Genomic DNA, 25,702 nt, shown 5'->3' with positions numbered 1-25,702 from the left:
TATGGGGAAACACTTCCTAAGTCTGCACCTAGCACCCTAACATGTACCCAGAGTCTAAACACCCCTAACCTTACACTTATTAACCCCTAATCTGCCGCCCCCGCTATCGCTGACCCCTGCATATTATTATTAACCCCTAATCTGCCGCTCCGTACACCACCGTAACCTTCAACCCGATGATGGACCTCTTCAGCCTCCGCTTGGATCAAGACTTCAGCCCGATGATGGACCTCTTCAGCCTGATGATGGATCTCTTCAGCCCCCGCTTGGGCTTGGATGAAGACTTCGGAGCCTCTTCTGGACCAGCCCTGAAAAGGGTCCTTTGCGGGGCATGCCCCAAAGAATTCAGCTCTTTTGCCTGTAAAAAAAAAACATACAATACCCCCCCCCAACATTACAACCCACCACCCACATACCCCTAATCTAACCCAAACCCCCCTTAAATAAACCTAACACTAAGCCCCTGAAGATCTCCCTACCTTGTCTTCACCTCACCGGGTTCACCGATCGGTCCAGAAGAGGGTCCGAAGTCTTGATCCAAGCCCAAGCGGGGGCTGAAGAGTGACGTCCATCCTCCGGCTGAAGTCTTGATCCAAGCGTCGGCTGAAGAAATCCATCATCGGGCTGAAGTCTTGATCCAAGCGGGCGCTGAAGAAGTCCATCATCGGGATGAAGTCTTCTATCAAGCGGCATCTTCAATCTTCTTTCTTCCGGAGCAATCTTCTTCCACCGACGCCTACTCGCCGAATGACGGTTCCTTTAAATGACGTCATCCAAGATGGCGTCCGTCGAATTCCGATTGGCTGATAGGATTCTATCAGACAATCGGAATTAAGGTAGGAAAATTCTGATTGGCTGATGGAATCAGCCAATCAGATTCAAGTTCAATCCGATTGGATGTTCCGATCAGCCAATAGAATGCAAGCTCAATCGGATTGGCTGATTGTATCAGCCAATCGGATTGAACTTGAATCTGATTGGTTGATTCCATCAGCCAATCAGAATTGTCCTACCTTAATTATGATTGGCTGATAGAATCCTATCAGCCAATCGGAATTCGAGGGACGCCATCTTGGATGACGTCATTTAAAGGAACCGTCATTCAGCGAGTAGGCGTCGGTAGAAGAGGATGGATCCGCGTCGGCTGGAAAAAGATGGCTCTGGAAGAAAGAAGATTGAAGATGCCGCTTGATAGAAGACTTCATCCCGATGATGGACTTCTTCAGCGCCCGCTTGGATCAAGACTTCAGCCGGAGGATGGACGTCACTCTTCAGCCCCCGCTTGGGCTTGGATCAAAACTTCGGACCCTCTTCTGGACCAATCGGTGAACCCGGTGAGGTGAAGACAAGGTAGGGAGATCTTCAGGGGCTTAGTGTTAGGTTTATTTAAGGGGGGTTTGGGTTAGATTAGGGGTATGTGGGTGGTGGGTTGTAATGTGGGGGGGGTATTGTATGTTTTTTTTTTACAGGCAAAAGAGCTGAATTCTTTGGGGCATGCCCCGCAAAGGGCCCTTTTAAGGGCTGGTAAGGTAAAAGAGCTTTGAACTTTTTTAATTTAGAATAGGGTAGGGCATTTTTTTATTTTGGGGGGCTTTGTTATTTTATTAGGGGGCTTAGAGTAGGTGTAATTAGTATAAAATTGTTGTAATATTTTTCTAATGTTTGTAAATATTTTTTTATTTTTTGTAACTTAGTTCTTTTTTATTTTTTGTACTTTAGTTAGTTTATTTAATTGTGTTTATTTGTAGGAATTGTATTTAATTAATTTATTGATAGTGTAGTGTTAGGTTTAATTGTAGATAATTGTAGGTATTTTATTTAATTAATTTATTGATAGTGTAGTGTTAGGTTTAATTGTAACTTAGGTTAGGATTTATTTTACAGGTAATTTTGTAATTATTTTAACTAGGTAGCTATTAAATAGTTATTAACTATTTAATAGCTATTGTACCTAGTTAAAATAAATACAAAGTTGCCTGTAAAATAAATATTAATCCTAAAATAGCTACAATATAATTATAATTTATATTGTAGCTATATTAGGGTTTATATTGAAGAAGATTGAAGATGCCGCTTGATAGAAGACTTCATCCCGATGATGGACTTCTTCAGCGCCCGCTTGGATCAAGACTTCATCCCGATGATGGACTTCTTCAGCGCCCGCTTGGATCAAGACTTCAGCCGGAGGATGGACGTCACTCTTCAGCCCCCGCTTGGGCTTGGATCAAAACTTCGGACCCTCTTCTGGACCGATTGGTGAACCCGGTGAGGTGAAGACAAGGTAGGGAGATCTTCAGGGGCTTAGTGTTAGGTTTATTTAAGGGGGGTTTGGGTTAGATTAGGGGTATGTGGGTGGTGGGTTGTAATGTTGGGGGGGGTATTGTATGTTTTTTTTTTACAGGCAAAAGAGCTGAATTCTTTGGGGCATGCCCCGCAAAGGGCCCTTTTAAGGGCTGGTAAGGTAAAAGAGCTTTGAACTTTTTTAATTTAGAATAGGGTAGGGCATTTTTTTATTTTGGGGGGCTTTGTTATTTTATTAGGGGGCTTAGAGTAGGTGTAATTAGTTTAAAATTGTTGTAATATTTTTCTAATGTTTGTAAATATTTTTTTATTTTTGTAACTTAGTTCTTTTTTATTTTTTGTACTTTAGTTAGTTTATTTAATTGTGTTTATTTGTAGGAATTGTATTTAATTAATTTATTGATAGTGTAGTGTTAGGTTTAATTGTAGATAATTGTAGGTATTTTATTTAATTAATTTATTGATAGTGTAGTGTTAGGTTTAATTGTAACTTAGGTTAGGATTTATTTTACAGGTAATTTTGTAATTATTTTAACTAGGTAGCTATTAAATAGTTATTAACTATTTAATAGCTATTGTACCTAGTTAAAATAAATACAAAGTTGCCTGTAAAATAAATATTAATCCTAAAATAGCTACAATATAATTATAATTTATATTGTAGCTATATTAGGGTTTATTTTACAGGTAAGTATTTAGATTTAAATAGGAATAATTTATTTAATAAGAGTTAATTTATTTAGTTAGATAAAAGTTATATTTAACTTAGGGGGGTGTTAGGTTTAGGGTTAGACTTAGCTTTAGGGGTTAAAAAATGTATTAGAGTAGCGGTGAGCTCCGGTCGGCAGATTAGGAGATAATACTTGAAGTTAGGTGTCGGCGATGTTAGGGAGGGCAGATTAGGGGTTAATACTATTTATTATAGGGTTATTGAAGCGGGAGTGAGGCGGATTAGGGGTTAATACATTTATTATAGAAGCGGTGCGGGCCGGTCAGCAGATTAGGGGTTAATAAGTGTAGGTAGGTGGAGGCGACGTTGGGGGCGGCAGATTAGGGGTTAATAAATATTATGTAGGTGTCGGCGGTATTAGGGGCAGCAGATTAGGGGTACATAGGGATAACGTAGGTGGCGGCTGTGTGCGGTCAGCAGGTTAGGGGTTAAAAAGTGTAGGTAGGTAGCGGCGACGTTGGGGGGGGCAGATTAGGGGTTAATAAATATTATGTAGGTGTCGGCGATGTTAGGGGCAGCAGATTAGGGGTACATAGGGATAACGTAGGTTGCGGCGGTGTGCGGTCGGCAGATTAGGGGTTAAAAAATTTTAATAGAGTGGCGGCGATTTGGGGGGACCTCGGTTTAGGGGTGCATAGGTAGTTTATGGGTGTTAGTGTACTTTAGAGCACAGTAGTTAAGAGCTTTATAAACCGGCCTTAGCCCAGAAAGCTCTTAACTTCTGACTTTTTTCTGCGGCTGGAGTTTTGTCGTTAGATTTCTAACGCTCACTTCAGCCACGACTCTAAATACCGGCGTTAGAAAGATCCCATTGAAAAGCTAGGATACGCAAATGGCGTAGGGGGATCTGCAGTATGGAAAAGTCGCGGCTGCAAAGTGAGCGTTAGACCCTTTCCTGACTGACTCTAAATACCAGCGGTAGCCCAAAACCAGCGTTAGGAGCCTCTAACGCTGGTTTTGACGGCTACCGCCAAACTCTAAATCTAGCCGTTAGTTAATACTAATTGTATTTTCTAAATGATTAATAGCCATATATGTAGCTTGTCTGAACTGAAAAAATAGTGCACAAACATCATACTATACACACACTTCAATTTGAGTATATTGAAATATATTTAGTATATTGAAATTATCTACCTCTGTAACAATACTAACCACATCACTATTGAGTGTCACTCTATAAACCTGGAGAAAATATACCAGAACTATAAGTAATGTACAGGGATACCAAACCTGTTAGATAATATATTTAGCCAATACATTGTATTTTTCAGACAAGCTACATATATGGCTATTAATCATTTAGAAAATACAATTAGTATTAACTTACCGCTAGATTTAGAGTTCTGCGGCCAAAGGGGTGCGTTAGCTAAGCATGCTTTTTTCCCCCCGCACCTTTTAAATACCGCTGGTATTTAGAGTTCACAGAAGGGCTGCGTTAGGCTCCAAAAAGGGAGCATATAGCATATTTACCGCCACTGCAACTCTCAATACCAGCGGTGCTTACGGACGCGGCCAGCTTCAAAAACGTGCTCGTGCACGATTCCCCCATAGGAAACAATGGGGCCGTTTGAGCTGAAAAAAAGTCTAACACCTGCAAAAAAGCAGCGTTCAGCTCCTAACGCAGCCCCATTGTTTCCTATGGGGAAACACTTCCTAAGTCTGCACCTAGCACCCTAACATGTACCCAGAGTCTAAACACCCCTAACCTTACACTTATTAACCCCTAATCTGCCGCCCCCGCTATCGCTGACCCCTGCATATTATTATTAACCCCTAATCTGCCGCTCCGTACACCACCGTAACCTTCAACCCGATGATGGACCTCTTCAGCCTCCGCTTGGATCAAGACTTCAGCCCGATGATGGACCTCTTCAGCCCGATGATGGACCTCTTCAGCCTGATGATGGATCTCTTCAGCCCCCGCTTGGGCTTGGATGAAGACTTCGGAGCCTCTTCTGGACTGATCGGTGATACCCGGCATGGTGAAGATAAGGTATGGAGATCTTCAGGGACTTAGTGTTAGGTTTATTTAAGGGGGGGTTGGGTTAGATTAGGGGTATGTGGGTGGTGGGTTGTAATGTTGGGGGGGTATTGTATGTTTTTTTTACAGGCAAAAGAGCAGAATTCTTTGGGGCATACCCCACAAAAGGCCCTTTTAAGGGCTGGTAAGGTAAAAGAGCTTTTCTATTATTATTTTAGAATAGGGTAGGGCATTTTTTTATTTTGGGGGGGGCTTTGTTATTTTATTAGGGGGCTTAGAGTAGGTGTAATTAGCTTAAAATTGTTATAATATTTTTATAATGTTTGTAAATATTTTTTTATTTTTTGTAACTTAGTTCTTTTTTTATTTTTTGTACTTTAGTTAGTGTATTTATTTGTAGTTATTTGTATTTAATTTATTTATTGATAGTGTAGTGTTAGGTTTAATTGTAGATAATTGTAGGTATTTTATTTAATTAATTTATTGATAGTGTAGTGTTAGGTTTAATTGTAACTTAGGTTAGGATTTATTTTACAGGTAATTTTGTAATTATTTTAACTAGGTAGCTATTAAATAGTTATTAACTATTTAATAGCTATTGTACCTGGTTAAAATAAACACAAAGTTGCCTGTAAAATAAATATAAATCCTAAAATAGCTACAATATAATTATAATTTATATTGTAGCTATATTAGGGTTTATTTTACAGGTAAGTATTTAGCTTTAAATAGGATTAATTTATTTAATAAGAGTTAATTTATTTCGTTAGATAAAAATTATATTTAACTTATGGGGGTGTTAGGGTTAGACTTAGCTTTAGGGGTTAATAAATTTATTTTAGTAGCGGTGAGGTCCAGTCGGCAGATTAGGGGTTAATACTTGAAGTTAGGTGTCGGTGATGTTAGGGAGGGCAGATTAGGGGTTAATACTATTTATTATAGGGTTATTGAGGCGGGAGTGAGGCGGATTAGGGGTTAATAACTTTATTATAGTAGCGGTGAGGTCCGGTCAGCAGATTGAGTGGTTAATAATTGTAGGTAGGTGGCGGCGACGTTGGGGGCGGCAGATTAGGGGTTAATAAATATTATGTAGGGGTCGGCGGTGTTAGGGGCAGCAGATTAGGGGTACATAGGGATAACGTAGGTTGCGGGGGTGTGCGGTTGGCAGATTAGGGGTTAAAAAATGTATTAGAGTGGCGGCGATGTGGGGGGGGCCTCGGTTTAGGGGTACATAGGTAGTTTATGGGTGTTAGTGTATTTTAGAGCACAGTAGTTAAGAGCTTTATGAACCGGCGTTAGCCCAGAAAGCTCTTAACTCCTGGCTTTTCTCTGCGGCTGGAGTCTTGTCGTTAGATTTCTAACGCTCACTTCAGCCAAGACTCTAAATACCGGCGTTAGAAAGATCCCATTGAAAAGATAGGATACGCATTTGGCGTAAGGGGATCTGCGGTATGGAAAAGTCGCGGCTGCAAAGTGAGCGTTAGACCCTTTCCTGACTGACTCTAAATACCAGCGGTAGCCCAAAACCAGCGTTAGGAGCCTCTAACGCTGGTTTTGACGGCTACCGCCAAACTCTAAATCTAGCCGTTAGTTAATACTAATTGTATTTTCTAAATGATTAATAGCCATATATGTAGCTTGTCTGAACTGAAAAAATAGTGCACAAACATCATACTATACTCACACTTCAATTTGAGTATATTGAAATATATTTAGTATATTGAAATTATCTACCTCTGTAACAATACTAACCACATCACTATTGAGTGTCACTCTATAAACCTGGAGAAAATATACCAGAACTATAAGTAATGTACAGGGATACCAAACCTGTTAGATAATATATTTAGCCAATACATTGTATTTTTCAGACAAGCTACATATATGGCTATTAATCATTTAGAAAATACAATTAGTATTAACTTACCGCTAGATTTAGAGTTCTGCGGCCAAAGGGGTGCGTTAGCTACGCATGCTTTTTTCCCCCCGCACCTTTTAAATACCGCTGGTATTTAGAGTTCACAGAAGGGCTGCGTTAGGCTCCAAAAAGGGAGCATATAGCATATTTACCGCCACTGCAACTCTCAATACCAGCGGTGCTTACGGACGCGGCCAGCTTCAAAAACGTGCTCGTGCACGATTCCCCCATAGGAAACAATGGGGCCGTTTGAGCTGAAAAAAAGTCTAACACCTGCAAAAAAGCAGCGTTCAGCTCCTAACGCAGCCCCATTGTTTCCTATGGGGAAACACTTCCTAAGTCTGCACCTAGCACCCTAACATGTACCCAGAGTCTAAACACCCCTAACCTTACACTTATTAACCCCTAATCTGCCGCCCCCGCTATCGCTGACCCCTGCATATTATTATTAACCCCTAATCTGCCGCTCCGTACACCACCGTAACCTTCAACCCGATGATGGACCTCTTCAGCCTCCGCTTGGATCAAGACTTCAGCCCGATGATGGACCTCTTCAGCCCGATGATGGACCTCTTCAGCCTGATGATGGATCTCTTCAGCCCCCGCTTGGGCTTGGATGAAGACTTCGGAGCCTCTTCTGGACCAGCCCTGAAAAGGGTCCTTTGCGGGGCATGCCCCAAAGAATTCAGCTCTTTTGCCTGTAAAAAAAAAACATACAATACCCCCCCCAACATTACAACCCACCACCCACATACCCCTAATCTAACCCAAACCCCCCTTAAATAAACCTAACACTAAGCCCCTGAAGATCTCCCTACCTTGTCTTCACCTCACCGGGTTCACCGATCGGTCCAGAAGAGGGTCCGAAGTCTTGATCCAAGCCCAAGCGGGGGCTGAAGAGTGACGTCCATCCTCCGGCTGAAGTCTTGATCCAAGCGTCGGCTGAAGAAATCCATCATCGGGCTGAAGTCTTGATCCAAGCGGGCGCTGAAGAAGTCCATCATCGGGATGAAGTCTTCTATCAAGCGGCATCTTCAATCTTCTTTCTTCTGGAGCAATCTTCTTCCACCGACGCCTACTCGCCGAATGACGGTTCCTTTAAATGACGTCATCCAAGATGGCGTCCGTCGAATTCCGATTGGCTGATAGGATTCTATCAGACAATCGGAATTAAGGTAGGAAAATTCTGATTGGCTGATGGAATCAGCCAATCAGATTCAAGTTCAATCCGATTGGATGTTCCGATCAGCCAATAGAATGCAAGCTCAATCGGATTGGCTGATTGTATCAGCCAATCGGATTGAACTTGAATCTGATTGGTTGATTCCATCAGCCAATCAGAATTGTCCTACCTTAATTATGATTGGCTGATAGAATCCTATCAGCCAATCGGAATTCGAGGGACGCCATCTTGGATGACGTCATTTAAAGGAACCGTCATTCAGCGAGTAGGCGTCGGTAGAAGAGGATGGACCTCTTCAGCCTCCGCTTGGATCAAGACTTCAGCCCGATGATGGACCTCTTCAGCCCGATGATGGACCTCTTCAGCCTGATGATGGATCTCTTCAGCCCCCGCTTGGGCTTGGATGAAGACTTCGGAGCCTCTTCTGGACTGATCGGTGATACCCGGCATGGTGAAGATAAGGTATGGAGATCTTCAGGGACTTAGTGTTAGGTTTATTTAAGGGGGGGTTGGGTTAGATTAGGGGTATGTGGGTGGTGGGTTGTAATGTTGGGGGGGTATTGTATGTTTTTTTTACAGGCAAAAGAGCAGAATTATTTGGGGCATACCCCACAAAAGGCCCTTTTAAGGGCTGGTAAGGTAAAATAGCTTTTCTATTATTATTTTAGAATAGGGTAGGGCATTTTTTTATTTTGGGGGGGGCTTTGTTATTTTATTAGGGGGCTTAGAGTAGGTGTAATTAGCTTAAAATTGTTATAATATTTTTATAATGTTTGTAAATATTTTTTTATTTTTTGTAACTTAGTTCTTTTTTTATTTTTTGTACTTTAGTTAGTGTATTTATTTGTAGTTATTTGTATTTAATTTATTTATTGATAGTGTAGTGTTAGGTTTAATTGTAGATAATTGTAGGTATTTTATTTAATTAATTTATTGATAGTGTAGTGTTAGGTTTAATTGTAACTTAGGTTAGGATTTATTTTACAGGTAATTTTGTAATTATTTTAACTAGGTAGCTATTAAATAGTTATTAACTATTTAATAGCTATTGTACCTGGTTAAAATAAATACAAAGTTGCCTGTAAAATAAATATAAATCCTAAAATAGCTACAATATAATTATAATTTATATTGTAGCTATATTAGGGTTTATTTTACAGGTAAGTATTTAGCTTTAAATAGGATTAATTTATTTAATAAGAGTTAATTTATTTCGTTAGATAAAAATTATATTTAACTTATGGGGGTGTTAGGGTTAGACTTAGCTTTAGGGGTTAATAAATTTATTTTAGTAGCGGTGAGGTCCAGTCGGCAGATTAGGGGTTAATACTTGAAGTTAGGTGTCGGTGATGTTAGGGAGGGCAGATTAGGGGTTAATACTATTTATTATAGGGTTATTGAGGCGGGAGTGAGGCGGATTAGGGGTTAATAACTTTATTATAGTAGCGGTGAGGTCCGGTCAGCAGATTGAGTGGTTAATAATTGTAGGTAGGTGGCGGCGACGTTGGGGGCGGCAGATTAGGGGTTAATAAATATTATGTAGGGGTCGGCGGTGTTAGGGGCAGCAGATTAGGGGTACATAGGGATAACGTAGGTTGCGGGGGGGTGCGGTTGGCAGATTAGGGGTTAAAAAATGTATTAGAGTGGCGGCGATGTGGGGGGGGCCTCGGTTTAGGGGTACATAGGTAGTTTATGGGTGTTAGTGTATTTTAGAGCACAGTAGTTAAGAGCTTTATGAACCGGCGTTAGCCCAGAAAGCTCTTAACTCCTGGCTTTTCTCTGCGGCTGGAGTCTTGTCGTTAGATTTCTAACGCTCACTTCAGCCAAGACTCTAAATACCGGCGTTAGAAAGATCCCATTGAAAAGATAGGATACGCATTTGGCGTAAGGGGATCTGCGGTATGGAAAAGTCGCGGCTGCAAAGTGAGCGTTAGACCCTTTCCTGACTGACTCTAAATATCAGCCGGCGGCCAAAACTAGCGTTAGGAACTCCTAACGCTGGTTTCGACGGCTAACGCCGAACTCTAAATCTAGGCGTAAGACTATATATACAATAACCTATAGTTCTCACAGTTGTAACCAACTTAAGAATAGAAGAACTATGTACATCAATGTGAAGGAGATGTGTTTTTAATTAAAGTGAGGATAGCAAAATATCAAAAAAATATATAAGCTGTCTCTTTTTTAACCAACATTAATAAAAGTTATATTTTATAACTCAACTCAATTCCTGAATACTTGAGATAACCATATGACAGTGTAAAGAAGCATACCCTTTTTTCTGACATAACTCACACACTTGTGACTTATGTCATTTCAGTGATAATGTGTATTTTATGCTTAAGCACTGCTCCTGTAGACTACCCATTTATTCTGTAAGAATTTTGACAAGGTACCAAAGAGAAAACAAGTTCCCAAAGAAAGGAATAATAATTATATCTCTTGTTTTTGTTCCTAACTCTCCAATTTCCTTTCTTTAGGAGATCTACATGTGCCAGGTTAAGGGGGAATGATGATAAATTGACCACCTTGCAAATGTTCGCGAACGGGCGAACCAGGCGAACCGCCATAGACTTCATTAGGCAGGCGAATTTTAAAACCCACAGGGACTCTTTCTGGCCGCAATAGTGATGGAAAAGTTGTTTCAAGGGGACTAACACCTGGACTGTGGCATGCCGGAGGGGGATCCATGGCAAAACTCCCATGGAAAATTACATAGTTGATGCAGAGTCTGGTTTTAATCCATAAAGGGCATAAATCACCTAACATTCCTAAATTGTTTGGAATAACGTGCTTTAAAACATCAGGTATGATGTTGTGTCGATCAGGTAGTGTAAGGGTTATGCCTGCTTCACAGTGACAGACCAAACTCCCCGTTTAACGCACCGCAAACAACCGCAAACAGTCCATTTGCACAACCGCAAACTCCCCATTTGCACAAGATTGGATACCAAGCTAGCCATGTCCCGTTCCTTGTCCTCACTGATGTCATTGAAGGTCTCTTCCTCCACCCAGCCACGTACAACACAAAGGGTCCCCGAAAGGTGACAACAAGCCCCCTGGGACGCCTGCTGTGTTTGGTCTTCCACCTCCTCAAAGCCACCTTCCTCCTCTGACTCCTCTTCTTCAGACTCCTCTCTCTGCATTGCCTCTCTCTACGTTATTATAAGGTGTGTTAAGTAGTACTATTCCTATCAGTTTAATCCCTGTCCTCCTACTTCAAATTTGGGGCACTGCGTGTGCAATCTAATGTGCCACCAGATAGGAGTGGTGTGTTAAGTAGTTCTATTCTTATCAGTTTAATCCCTGTTACGTCCCCTATCAGGGGACGTGTATATGGCATCAATTTTAGGAACCTGGAGATGGAAAAAGATGCTTGGTCTGACCTCCTACTTTAAATTTGGGGCACTGCGCGTGCAAGCTAATGTGCCACCAGATAGGAGTGGTGTGTTAAGTAGTACTATTCCTATCAGTTTAATCCCTGTTATGTGCCTTTTTTTTGGTTTGGTTTTTGAAGCCACAGTGCAGCACCAGAGGCCAGAAAAATTAGGCATGTACACAGGTAGCAGTGGCCAGAAAAATTGATGTTTGTTTCCCAGGCAGAAAGTGCCCTAAAACATTGTGGCTTCAATCCTAGTTGGTGGCGGATAAGTCACGCAAGTCATCCGGCATTCAGAGATAAAATACGGCAGCATGTGTACCATTTGTAGCCCAAGGCAGCTCATCTCATCAGGCCTTTTTTAGTCGAATGAATCGCCCACTGTCAGTCCCTTTGGGATCCATCCCTCATTCATCTTAATAAAGGTGAGGTAATCTAGACATTTTTGACCTAGGCGACTTCTCTTCTCAGTGACAATACCTCCTGCTGCACTGAAGGTCCTTTCTGACAGGACACTTGAAGCGGGGCAGGCCAGAAGTTCTATCACAAATTGGGATAGCTCAGGCCACAGGTCAAGCCTGCACACCCAGTAGTCAAGGGGTTCATCGCTCCTCAGAGTGTCGATATCTGCAGTTAAGGCGAGGTAGTCTGCTACCTGTCGGTCGAGTCATTCTCTGAGGGTGGACCCCGAAGGGCTGTGGCGATGCGTAGGTCTTAAAAAGCTCTGCATGTCCTCCATCAACAACACGTCTGTAAAGCATCCTGTCCTTGCCGGCGTGGTCGTGGGAGGAGGAGGATTACTTTCACCTCTTCCCCTGTTAGATTCCCGTTGTGCTGTGACATCACCCTTATACGCTGTGTAAAGCATACTTTTTAATTTATTTTGGAACTGCTGCATCCTTTCCGACTTGCGGTAATTTGGTAACATTTCAGGCACTTTCTGCTTATACCGGGGGTCTAGTAGCGTGGACACCCAGTACAGGTCGTTCTCCTTCAGCCTTTTTATACGAGGGTCCCTCAACAGGCACGACAGCATGAAAGACCCCATTTGCACAAGGTTGGATGCCGAGCTACTCATGTCCCGTTCCTCGTCCTCATTGATCTCACTAAAGGTATGTTCTTCTCCCCAGCCACGTACAACACCACGGGTACCAGATAGGTGACAACGAGCACCCTGGGATGCCTGTTGTGGTTGGTCTTCCTCCTCCTCCTCCTCAAAGCCACATTCCTCCTCTGACTCCTCTTCCTCACAATCCTCTTCCAGCGTTGCCGCAGGTCCAGCAAGCGATGCTGATAAGGCTGTTTCTGGTGGTGATGGTGACCACAACTCTTCCTCTTCACGCTCATCTACGGCCTGATCCAGCACTCTTCGCAGGGCACGCTCCAGGAAGAAAACAAATGGTATGATGTCGATGATGGTGCCTTCGGTGCGACTGACTAGGTTTGTCACCTCCTCAAAAGGACAGCATTTTTTTTTCGATTAGTGGTACTATGCGTGCAAGCTACTGTGACAACAGATATGAGTGGCACTGTGCACTGGCAGAAGTTGGCAGAGTAGACGCTGTAGGCCTGACACACACGCTTGCAGACAACTAACTGCTATTCAATCTATTACAGTCAAAATTGTATTTTTTTTTAAATGTACACTACTGTTACACCAGATATGAGTTGCACTGGTGTGACACTGAGCCCTGGCAGGCCCTGAAATGCACACGTGTGAAGGAAACTGACTGCTATTATTTCACAGTCAAATTTCTAGGTTTTTTTTAAATGTACACTACTGTTACACCAGATATGAGTTGTACTGGTGTGACACTGTGCCCTGGCAGGCCCTGAAACGCACACGCGTGAAGGAAACTGACTGCTATTATTTCACAGTCAAATTTCTAGGTTTTTTTTAATGTACACTACTGTTACACCAGATATGAGTTGCACTGGTGTGGCACTGTGCCCTGGAAGGCCCTGAAATGCACACGTGTGAAGGAAACTGACTGCTATTATTTCACAGTCAAAAAAGTTTTTGTTTTTTTTAAATGTACACTACTGTTACACCAGATATGAGTTGCACTGGTGTGACACTGTGCCCTGGCAGGCCCTGAAACGCACAAGTGTGAAGGAAACTGACTGCTATTATTACACAGTCAAATTTCTAGTTTTTTTTTTAATGTACACTACTGTTACACCAGATATGAGTTGCACTGGTGTGACACTGTGCCCTGGCAGGCCCTGAAACGCACACGTGTGAAGGAAACTGACTTCTATTATTTAGCAGTCAAAAAATTGTTGCTTTTTTTGAATGTACACTACTGTTTCACCAGATATGAGTTGCACTGGTGTGACACTGTGCCCTGGCAGGCCCTGAAACGCACATGTGTGAAGGAAACTGACTGCTATTATTTCACAGTCAAAAAAGTGTTGTTTTTTTTAAATGTACACTACTGTTACACCAGATATGAGTTGCACTGGTGTGACACTGTGCCCTGGCAGGCCCTGAAACGCACACGTGTGAAGGAAACTGACTGCTATTATTTAACAGTCAAAAAAGTGTGTTTTTTAAATGTACACTACTGTTACACCAGATATGAGTTGCACTGGTGTGACACTGTGCCCTGGCAGGCCCTGAAACGCACACGTGTGAAGGAAACTGACTTCTATTATTTCACAGTCACATTTCTAGTTTTTTTTTTAATGTACACTACTGTTACACCAGATATGAGTTGCACTGGTGTGACACTGTGCCCTGGCAGGCCCTGAAACGCACACGTGTGAAGGAAACTGACTGCTATTATTTCACAGTCAAAAAAGTGTTTTTTTTTTAATTGTACACTACTGTTACACCAGATATGAGTTGCACTGGTGTGACACTGTGCCCTGGCAGGCCCTGAAACGCACATGTGTGAAGGAAACTGACTGCTATTATTTCACAGTCAAAAAAGTGTTGTTTGTTTTAAATGTACACTACTGTTACAGCAGATATGAGTTGCATTGGTGTGACACTGTGCCCTGGCAGGCCCTGAAACGCACACGTGTGAAGGAAACTGACTGCTATTATTTCACAGTCAAATTTCTAGGTTTTTTTTAATGTACACTACTGTTACACCAGATATGAGTTGCACTGGTGTGACACTGTGCCCTGGCAGGCCCTGAAATGCACACTTGTGAAGGAAACTGACTGCTATTATTTCACAGTCAAATTTCTAGTTTTTTTTTTAATGTACACTACTGTTACACCAGATATAAGTTGCACTGGTGTGGCACTGAGCCCTGGAAGGCCCGGAAACGCACACGTGTGAAGGAAACTGACTGCTATTATTTCACAGTCAAATTTCTAGGTCTTTTCTTAATGTACACTACTGTTACACCAGATATGAGTTGCATTGGTGTGACACTGTGCCCTGGCAGGCCCTGAAACGCACACGTGTGAAGGAAACTGACTGCTATTATTTCATAGTCAAAAAAGTGTTGTTTTTTTTAAATGTACACTACTGTTACACCAGATATGAGTTGCACTGGTGTGACACTGTGCCCTGGCAGGCCCTGAAACGCACATGTGTGAAGGAAACTGACTGCTATTATTTCACAGTCAAAAAAGTGTTGTTTTTTTTTTTAAATGTACACTACTGTTACACCAGATATGAGTTGCACTGGTGTGACACTGTGCCCTGGCAGGCCCTGAGACGCACATATGTGAAGGAAACTGACTGCTATTATTTCACAGTCAAATTTCTAGTTTTTTTTTTTTAACCCCTTAACGACGCGTGTCGTACAGGGTACGTCGCACACGACCTGGTCTTAAAAGACCAGCAACGTACCCTGTACGACATTAGGGGTTTAAAGCGGCTGGAAGCAATCCTGCTTGCTTCCAGCCGCTTTCCGGTTATTGCAGTGATGCCTCGATATCGAGGCATCCTGCAATAACACCCCTTGGCCATCCGATGCAGAGAGAGCCACTCTGTGGCCCTCTCTGCACCGGACATCGATGGCCGGTATCGTTGGTGGGTGGGAGCCTGTGTGGGAAGTGGGTGGTGGCCATCGGTGATGTGGAGGGGGGCGGGATCGTGGACGGGGATGTCCGGGGGCGCGCACGGACGCACACACGTGCTCGGGAGGGCAGGGGCGGGCGCGTGCACGGGGAGGGAGCGGGTGGGAACCGCTACACTACAGAAAAAGTTGGTGTAAAATTTTTTAAAAAAAGGAATAAAAATAAAATAAAAAAAAAGATCAGGCAGGTGGTGGGGGTTGGTCTGTGGGGGGAGGAAGCTACACTACAGAAAAAAAAAACAGAAAAAAATACTTTTTTTGCAAACGATGGCCGCCAATAAGGCAGATGGGGAGGGTTAGAGAGCTGTTTTGGGGAGGATCAGGGAGGTTGGGGGCTAAGGGGGGATGCTACACCACAGCATATGTAAATATGCTAAAAGAAAATTAAAAAAATTTATAAACCTTTTATTTTAGTACTGGCAGACTTTCTGCCAGTACTTAAGATGGCGGGGACAATTGTGGGGTGGGGGAGGGAAGGGAGCTGTTTGGGAAAGATCAGGGGGTCTGATGTGTCAGGTGGGAGGCTGATCTCTACACTAAAGCTAAAATTAACCCTGCAAGCTCCCTACAAACTACCTAATTAACCCCTTCACTGCTAGCCGTAATACACGTGTGATGTGCAGCAGCATTTAGCGGCCTTCTAATTACCAGAAAGCAATGCCAAAGTCATATATGTCTGCTATTTCTGAACAAAACGGATCCCAGAGAAGCATTTACAACCATTTGTGCCACAATTGCACAAGCTGTTTGTAAATAATTTCAGTGAGAAAACTAAAATTGCGAAAAAATTTAAGTTTTTTTTAAATTTGATCGCATTTGGCGGTGAAATGGTGGCATTAAATATACCAAAATGGGCCTAGATCAATACTTTGGGTTGTCTACTACACTACACTTAAGCTAAAATTAACTCTACAAGCTCCCTACAAGCTCCCTAATTAACCCCTTCACTGCTGGGCAAAAAACACGTGTGGTGCGCAGTGGCATTTAGCAGCCTTCTAATTACCAAAAAGCAATGCCAAAGCCATATAAGTCTGCTATTTCTGAACAAAGGGGATCCGAGAGAAGCATTTTCAACCATTTATGCCATAATTGCATAAGTTGTTTGTAAATAATTTCTGTGAGAAACCTAAAGTTTGTGAAAAAGTGAACAATTTTTTTTTATTTGATCGCATTTGGCGGTGAAATGGTGGCATGAAATATACCAAAATGGGCCTAGATCAATACTTTGGGAAGTCTTCTAAAGAAAAATATATACATGTCAAGGGATATTCAGGTATTCCTGACAGATATCAGGGTTCCAATGTAACTAGCGCTCATTTTGAAAAAAAAGTGGTTTTGAAATAGCAAAGTGCTTCTTGTATTTATTTCCCTATAACTTGCTAAAAAAGCAAAGAACATGTTAACATTGGGTATTTCTAAACTCAGGACAAAATTTAGAAACTATTTAGCATGGTTGTTTTTTGGTGGTTGTAGATGTGTAACAGATTTTGGGGGTCAAAGTTAGAAAAAGTGTGGGTTTTTTTCCATTTTTTCCTCATATTTTATAATATTTTTAATAATAAGTTATAAGATATGATGAAAATAACATAATTTATGCTTACCTGATAAATTTCTTTCTTCTGTAGTGTGATCAGTCCACGGGTCATCATTACTTCTGGGATATTACTCCTCCCCAACAGGAAGTGCAAGAGGATTCACCCAGCAGAGCTGCATATAGCTCCTCCCCTCTACGTCACTCCCAGTCATTCGACCAAGGACCAACGAGAAAGGAAAAGCCAAGGGTGAAGTGGTGACTGGAGTATAAATTAAAAAATATTTACCTGCCTTAAAAACAGGGCGGGCCGTGGACTGATCACACTACAGAAGAAAGAAATTTATCAGGTAAGCATAAATTATGTTTTCTTCTGTTAAGTGTGATCAGTCCACGGGTCATCATTACTTCTGGGATACCAATACCAAAGCAAAAGTACACGGATGACGGGAGGGATAGGCAGGCTCTTTATACAGAAGGAACCACTGCCTGAAGAACCTTTCTCCCAAAAATAGCCTCCGATGAAGCAAAAGTGTCAAATTTGTAAAATTTGGAAAAAGTATGAAGCGAAGACCAAGTTGCAGCCTTGCAAATCTGTTCAACAGAGGCCTCATTCTTGAAGGCCCAAGTGGAAGCCACAGCTCTAGTAGAATGAGCTGTAATTCTTTCAGGAGGCTGCTGTCCAGCAGTCTCATAAGCTAAACGAATTATGCTACGAAGCCAAAAAGAAGAGAGGTAGCGGAAGCTTTTTGACCTCTCCTCTGCCCAGAGTAAATGACAAACAGAGAAGACGTTTGTCGAAATTCCTTAGTTGCCTGTAAGTAAAATTTTAGAGCACGGACTACATCCAGGTTGTGCAGTAGACGTTCCTTCTTTGAAGAAGGATTTGGGCATAAAGAAGGAACAACAATCTCTTGATTGATATTCCTGTTAGTAACTACCTTAGGTAAGAACCCAGGTTTAGTACGCAGGACTACCTTATCCGAATGAAAAATCAAATAAGGAGAATCACAATGTAAGGCTGATAATTCAGAGACTCTTCGAGCCGAGGAAATAGCCATTAAAAATAGAACTTTCCAAGATAACAACTTTATATCAATGGAATGAAGGGGTTCAAACGGAACGCCCTGTAAAACATTAAGAACAAGGTTTAAACTCCATGGTGGAGCAACAGTTTTAAACACAGGCTTAATTCTGGCCAAAGCCTGACAAAAAGCCTGGACGTCAGGAACTTCTGACAGACGTTTGTGTAACAGAATGGACAGAGCTGAGATCTGTCCCTTTAATGAACTAGCAGATAAACCCTTTTCTAAACCTTCTTGTAGAAAAGACAATATCCTAGGAATCCTAACCTTACTCCAAGAGTAACCTTTGGATTCACACCAATATAGGTATTTACGCCATATCTTATGGTAAATCTTTCTGATAACAGGTTTCCTAGCCTGTATTAAGGTATCAATAACTGACTCAGAAAATCCACGTCTTGATAAAATCAAGCGTTCAATTTCCAAGCAGTCAGCTTCAGAGAAGTTAGATTTTGATGTTTGAAGGGACCCTGTATCAGAAGGTCCTGTTTCAGAGGTAGAGACCAAGGTGGACAGGATGACATGTCCACCAGGTCTGCATACCAAGTCCTGCGTGGCCACGCAGGTGCTATTAGAATCACTGATGCTCTCTCTTGTTTGATTCTGGCAATCAATCGAGGAAGCAACGGGAAGGGTGGAAACACGTAAGCCATCCTGAAGTCCCAAGGTGCTGTCAGAGCATCTATCAGGACTGCTCCTGGATCCCTGGATCTGGACCCGTAACGAGGAAGCTTGGCGTTCTGTCGAGACGCCATGAGATCTATCTCTGGTTTGCCCCAACGTCGAAGTATTTGGGCAAAGACCTCCGGATGAAGTTCCCACTCCCCCGGATGAAAAGTCTGACGACTTAAGAAATCCGCCTCCCAGTTCTCCACTCCCGGGATGTGGATTGCTGACAGGTGGCAAGAGTGAGACTCTGCCCAGCAAATTATCTTTGATACTTCCATCATAGCTAGGGAGCTTCTTGTCCCTCCCTGATGGTTGATGTAAGCTACAGTCGTGATGTTGTCCGACTGAAACCTGATGAACCCCCGAGTTGTCAACTGGGGCCAAGCCAGGAGGGTATTGAGAACTGCTCTCAATTCCAGAATGTTTATTGGCAGGAGACTCTCCTCCTGACTCCATTGTCCCTGAGCCTTCAGAGAATTCCAGACGGCACCCCAACCTAGAAGGCTGGCGTCTGTTGTTACAATTGTCCAGTCTGGTCTGCTGAATGGCATCCCCCTGGACAGATGTGGCCGAGAAAGCCACCATAGAAGAGAATTTCTGGTCTCTTGATCCAGATTCAGAGAAGGGGATAAGTCTGAGTAATCCCCATTCCACTGACTTAGCATGCACAGTTGCAGTGGTCTGAGGTGTAAGCGTGCAAAGGGTACTATGTCCATTGCTGCTACCATTAAGCCGATTACCTCCATGCATTGAGCCACTGACGGGTGTTGAATGGAATGAAGGGTGCGGCAAGCACTTTGAAGTCTTGTTAGCCTGTCCTCTGTCAGGTAAATCTTCATTTCTACAGAATCTATAAGAGTCCCCAGGAAGGGAACTCTTGTGAGTGGAACGAGTGAACTTTTCTTTTCGTTCACCTTCCATCCATGTGACCTTAGAAATGCCAGCACTAACTCTGTATGAGACTTGGCAGTTTGAAAGCTTGAAGCTTGTATCAGAATGTCGTCTAGGTATGGAGCTACCGAGATTCCCCGCGGTCTTAGTACCGCCAGAAGAGCACCCAGAACCTTTGTGAAGATTCTTGGAGCTGTAGCCAATCCGAATGGAAGAGCCACAAACTGGTAATGCCTGTCTAGGAAGGCAAACCTTAGGTACCGATAATGATCTTTGTGAATCGGTATGTGAAGGTAAGCATCTTTTAAATCTACAGTGGTCATGTATTGACCCTCTTGGATCATAGGTAAAATTGTCCGAATAGTCTCCATCTTGAACGATGGAACTCTTAGGAATTTGTTTAGGATCTTTAAGTCCAGGATTGGTCTGAAAGTTCCCTCTTTTTTGGGAACCACAAACAGATTTGAGTAAAACCCCTGTCCCTGTTCCGATCGTGGAACTGGATGGATTACTCCCATTAACAAGAGCTCTTGTACGCAGCGTAGAAACGCCTCTTTCTTTGTCTGGATTGTTGACAATCTTGACAGATGAAATCTCTCTCTTGGAGGAGAGTATTTGAAGTCCAGAAGGTATCCCTGAGATATTATCTCTAGCGCCCAGGGATCCTGAACATCTCTTGCCCAAGCCTGGGCGAAGAGAGAAAGTCTGCCCCCCACTAGATCCGATCCCGGATCGGGGGCCCTCAATTCATGCTGTTTTAGGGGCAGCAGCAGGTTTCCTAGTCTGCTTGCCCTTGTTCCAGGACTGGTTAGGTTTCCAGCCTTGTCTGTAGCGAGCAACAGCTCCTTCCTGTTTTGGTGCAGAGGAAGTTGATGCTGCTCCTGCTTTGAAATTACGAAAGGAACGAAAATTAGACTGTCTAGTCTTGGCTTTGGCTTTGTCCTGAGGCAGGGCATGGCCTTTACCTCCTGTAATGTCAGCGATAATCTCTTTCAACCCGGGCCCGAATAAGGTCTGCCCTTTGAAAGGTATATTAAGCAATTTAGACTTAGAAGTAACATCAGCTGACCAGGATTTTAGCCACAGCGCCCTGCGTGCCTGAATGGCGAATCCTGAATTCTTCGCCGTAAGTTTAGTAAGATGTACTACGGCCTCCGAAATGAATGAATTAGCTAGTTTAAGGACTCTAAGCCTGTCCGTAATGTCGTCCAGAGTAGCTGAACCAATGTTCTCTTCCAGAGACTCAATCCAGAATGCCGCTGCAGCCGTGATCGGCGCAATGCATGCAAGGGGTTGCAATATAAAACCTTGTTGAACAAACATTTTCTTAAGGTAACCCTCTAACTTTTTATCCATTGGATCTGAAAAAGCACAGCTATCCTCCACCGGGATAGTGGTACACTTAGCTAAGGTAGAAACTGCTCCCTCCACCTTAGGGACCGTTTGCCATAAGTCCCTTGTGGTGGCATCTATTGGAAACATTTTTCTAAATATCGGAGGGGGTGAGAACGGCACACCGGGTCTATCCCACTCCTTAGTAACAATTTCAGTAAGTCTCTTAGGTATAGGAAAAACCTCAGTACTCGTCGGTACCGCAAAATATTTATCCAACCTACACATTTTCTCTGGTATTGCAACTGTGTTACAATCATTCAGAGCCGCTAACACCTCCCCTAGTAATACACGGAGGTTTTCCAGTTTAAATTTAAAATTTGAAATATCTGAATCCAGTCTGTTTGGATCAGAACCGTCACCCACAGAATGAAGTTCTCCGTCCTCATGTTCTGCCACCTGTGACGCAGTGTCTGACATGGCCCTAATATTATCAGCGCACTCTGTTCTCACCCCAGAGTGATCCCGCTTACCTCTTAGTTCTGGTAATTTAGCCAAAACCTCAGTCATAACAGTAGCCATATCCTGTAATGTGATTTGTAATGGCCGCCCAGATGTACTCGGCGCTACAATATCACGCACCTCCCTCTGAGCGGGAGATGTAGGTACTGACACGTGAGGCGAGTTAGTCGGCATAACTCTCCCCTCGTTGTTTGGTGAAATTTGTTCAATTTGTACAGATTGACTTTTATTTAAAGTAGCATCAATACAGTTAGTACATAAATTTCTATTGGGCTCCACTTTGGCATTGCAACAAATGACACAGGTATCATCCTCTGAATCAGACATGTTTAACACACTAGCAAATAAACTTGCAACTTGGAAATACAATTCAATTAGAATAATATTAAAACGTACTGTGCCTTTAAGAAGCACAGAAGATCTATGACAGTTGAAAATTAATAAATTGAAACAGTTATAGCCTCAATCCTTGTAAACAACACAACTTTAGCAAAGGTTTAATCCCATTAGCAAAGATAACAAATTCTGAAAGCAGGAAACAAATTACAGAATAAACGTTTTTTATCTCAGTCAAACTATAATTCTCACAGCTCTGTTGAGAGAAATTACCTCCCTCAAAATAAGTTTTGAAGACCCCTGAGCTCTGTAGAGATGAACCGGATCATGCAGGGAATACAATGAGTTGCTGACTGAAATATTTGATGCATAGTAAAAGCGCCAAAAAACGGCCCCTCCCCCTCACACACAGCAGTGAGGGAGAACAGAAACTGTCAGAAAAACAGATTAAGCAACTGCCAAGTGGAAAAATAGTGCCCAAACATTTATTCACACAGTACCTCAGCAAATGAAAACGATTTTACATTCCAGCAAAAACGTTAAACATAATCTCTAGTTATTAAACAGCTTTATGTATTTCTTACAGTGTAATTCTAGTGAAGTACCATTCCCCAGAATACTGAAGTGTAAAGTATACATACATGACATTATATCGGTATGGCAGGATTTTCTCATCAATTCCATTGTCAGAAAATAAAAACTGCTACATACCTCTATGCAGATTCATCTGCCCGCTGTCCCCTGATCTGAAGTTTACCTCACTCCTCAGATGGCCGAGAACAGCAATATGATCTTAACTACTCCGGCTAAAATCATAGCAAAACTCTGGTAGATTCTTCTTCAAACTCTGCCAGAGAGGTAATAACACACTCCGGTGCTATTTTAAAATAACAAACTTTTGATTGAAGATATAAAACTAAGTATAATCACCATAGTCCTCTCACACATCCTATCTAGTCGTTGGGTGCAAGAGAATGACTGGGAGTGACGTAGAGGGGAGGAGCTATATGCAGCTCTGCTGGGTGAATCCTCTTGCACTTCCTGTTGGGGAGGAGTAATATCCCAGAAGTAATGATGACCCGTGGACTGATCACACTTAACAGAAGAAAATGGTATCTTTAGAAAGTCCATTTAGTGGCGAGAAAAACGGTATATAATATGTGTGGATACAATAAATGAGTAAGAGCAAAATTACAGCTAAACACAAACACAGCAGAAATGTAAAAATAGCCCTGGTCCTTAAGGGAAAGAAATTGAAAAATGGCCTTGGTCCTTAAGGGGTTAATGTACACTACTGTTACACCAGATATGAGTTGCACTGGTGTGACACTGTGCCCTGGCAGGCCCTGAAACGCACACGTGTGAAGGAAACTGACTGCTATTATTTCACAGTCAAAAAAGTGTTGTTTTTTTTAAATGTACACTACTGTTACACCAGATATGAGTTGCACTGGTGTGACACTGTGCCCTGGCAGGCCCTGAAATGCACACGTGTGAAGGAAACTGACTGCTATTATTTCACAGTAAAAAAAGTGTTGTTTTTTTTTAATGTACACTACTGTTACACCAGATATGAGTGGTGGCACTGGGCAAGTGGGCACAGTATACGCTGTGAGCCTGACACACACGCTGGCAGGCAGGCAACTGCAATTAGATTACACAGGAAAAAAAAAAAGGCAGACTGATGTTCTAGCCATAAAAAGGGCTTTTTGGGGTGCTGTTCTTACAGCAGAGATCAGATGAGTCCTTCAGGACTGTAGTGGACACTGAATACACTAGCCTAGCTATCGATTTCCCTATTAAATCAGCAGCAGCTACACTGTCCCTCCTCTCACTAAGAATTCAGCTTCCGAATGAATCTAAAATGGATGCTGTCCAGGAGGTGGGAGGGTCTGGGAGGGAGGGTCTGCTGCTGATTGGCTGGAATGTGTCTGCTGATTGTGAGGTACAGGGTCAAAGTTTACTCAATGATGACGAATAGGGGGCGGACCGAACATCGCATATGTTCGCCCGCCTCGGCGAACGCGAACAAGCTATGTTCGCCGGGAACTATTCGCCGGCGAACTATTTGGGACATCACTACTGATAATATCTTTCCCTCATCGGTAACCCAGGTAAATCTTTTCTTTTTGCCCCTTTTCCTTCTCCCCATCCCTCTGGGCCTAAACCAGAGGAGTTTTTTGAGAGGTATTTAGTTCAGAATCTGAGGCATCAGTTCCCAAGTCGTATGACCCCTTTTGTGACTTGTATACATACACTTTATTGTTTTTATAGTCCTCCTGATCTCTTCTAAATTTTCGACATTTCCTAGTTTTGATTTCACTCTTTAGTCTTGCTATATTAGCGCTAGTTTCCCATTCAATTTTATTATTTATTATTGTTATATTAATATACTTTGTAACATTTAAACCTCTAAATTTATGCCTGTTTCTAAGCCACTATAGATAGCCTCTTAATCACATGCTTTTTTATTTGTTTTTCACAAAAGGAGACTGCTAGCTCATGTGGGCTATATAGATAACATTGTGCTCACGCCTGTGGGTTTTGCACAGCACAGCTAAAATGCAAGTTGATAGATAATAATTAAAAAGTCATGTGATCAGGGGGCTGTCAAAGAGGCTTAGATACAAGGTAATCACAGAGGTAAAAGTGTATTAATATAACAGTGTTGGTTATGCAAAACTGGGGAATGGGTAATAAAGGGATTATCTATCTTTTTAAACAATACAAATTTTTGAGTTGACTGTCCCTTTAAGCTATAATAAATCATTTGGCCTTATAAAGACTGTTGTAACAAAGAACTATTTCAGAATTTAATACAATTAAATATAATTTTTTTGGTATAATAAATTACTTCTCAGATTCCCATTTTTTGAACAGAAAATAGGTGAGACAATAACATCTAAGAAGAGGAATATCTAATTAAAACAGTTTTACATAGGTATTTAGTTCTGCTGGAAGGCACAAAATGTATGCTTACCTAATAAATTATTTTCTTTCAGGATGGTGAGATTCAACAAGCCTTGATGTGTGGGATTGAATTCCCACCACTAAGAGGAGGCTAAGAACCCAAAAACAACAAGAGCTTTTAAGACCTCTCTCTAGGACTCAGTGGAAAGGAAACAGACAGGTAGGAAAGACAAAGCAGGGTATATAGAGGTTCCAATAATAAAAAAAAAAGAATAAAAAGAAATAGGGCAGGGTTTTGTGGACTCTTACCATCCTGAAAGAAAATAATTTATCAGGTAAGCATACATTTATTTTACTTTAATATGATGATGAGAATCCACAAGCCTTGACATCCAAGATTTAATACCCAAACTGTGGAGTCCACAACAAGTAAAGGGTGGGACAAGAATAAAGCAGTTCCTATTTACCAGAGACTGTGGCTTAAAGGAGTTTCCTGCCAAAAATCGATTCTGAATAAGGCAAAAAAAATGTTTGTAAGGAAGATCAGGTTGCAGCTTTATGGTTCCTTTTTGAAAGCCCATGAAGTAGAAACTGAGCTTTAAGAATGATCTGTTATACGTTTAGGGGTGACTTTCCCGCCACCAAGTAAGCTTTGTGAACCTGTTTTAACCAAGAAGTCAAAGAAACTGCAGTAGCTTTTTGACCCTTTATGAGGACCAGAATGATATACAAATAAACTTGTGCTCCGTTTAAAATCTTTAGTAGCTTGAAGATAGAACTTTAAAGCCCTTACTACATCTAGGTTATAAAGAAGTCTCTCTTTGGAATTTGAATGATTGGTACAAAGAGGGAACAACAATCTCCTGATTTATATTTTCCGAGGAGTAAGT

The sequence above is a fragment of the Bombina bombina genome, chromosome 4 (genome assembly GCF_027579735.1).
Source record: "Bombina bombina isolate aBomBom1 chromosome 4, aBomBom1.pri, whole genome shotgun sequence".
In the NCBI taxonomy this organism is placed as follows: domain Eukaryota; kingdom Metazoa; phylum Chordata; class Amphibia; order Anura; family Bombinatoridae; genus Bombina; species Bombina bombina.
This window is presented reverse-complemented; position numbering follows the sequence as displayed.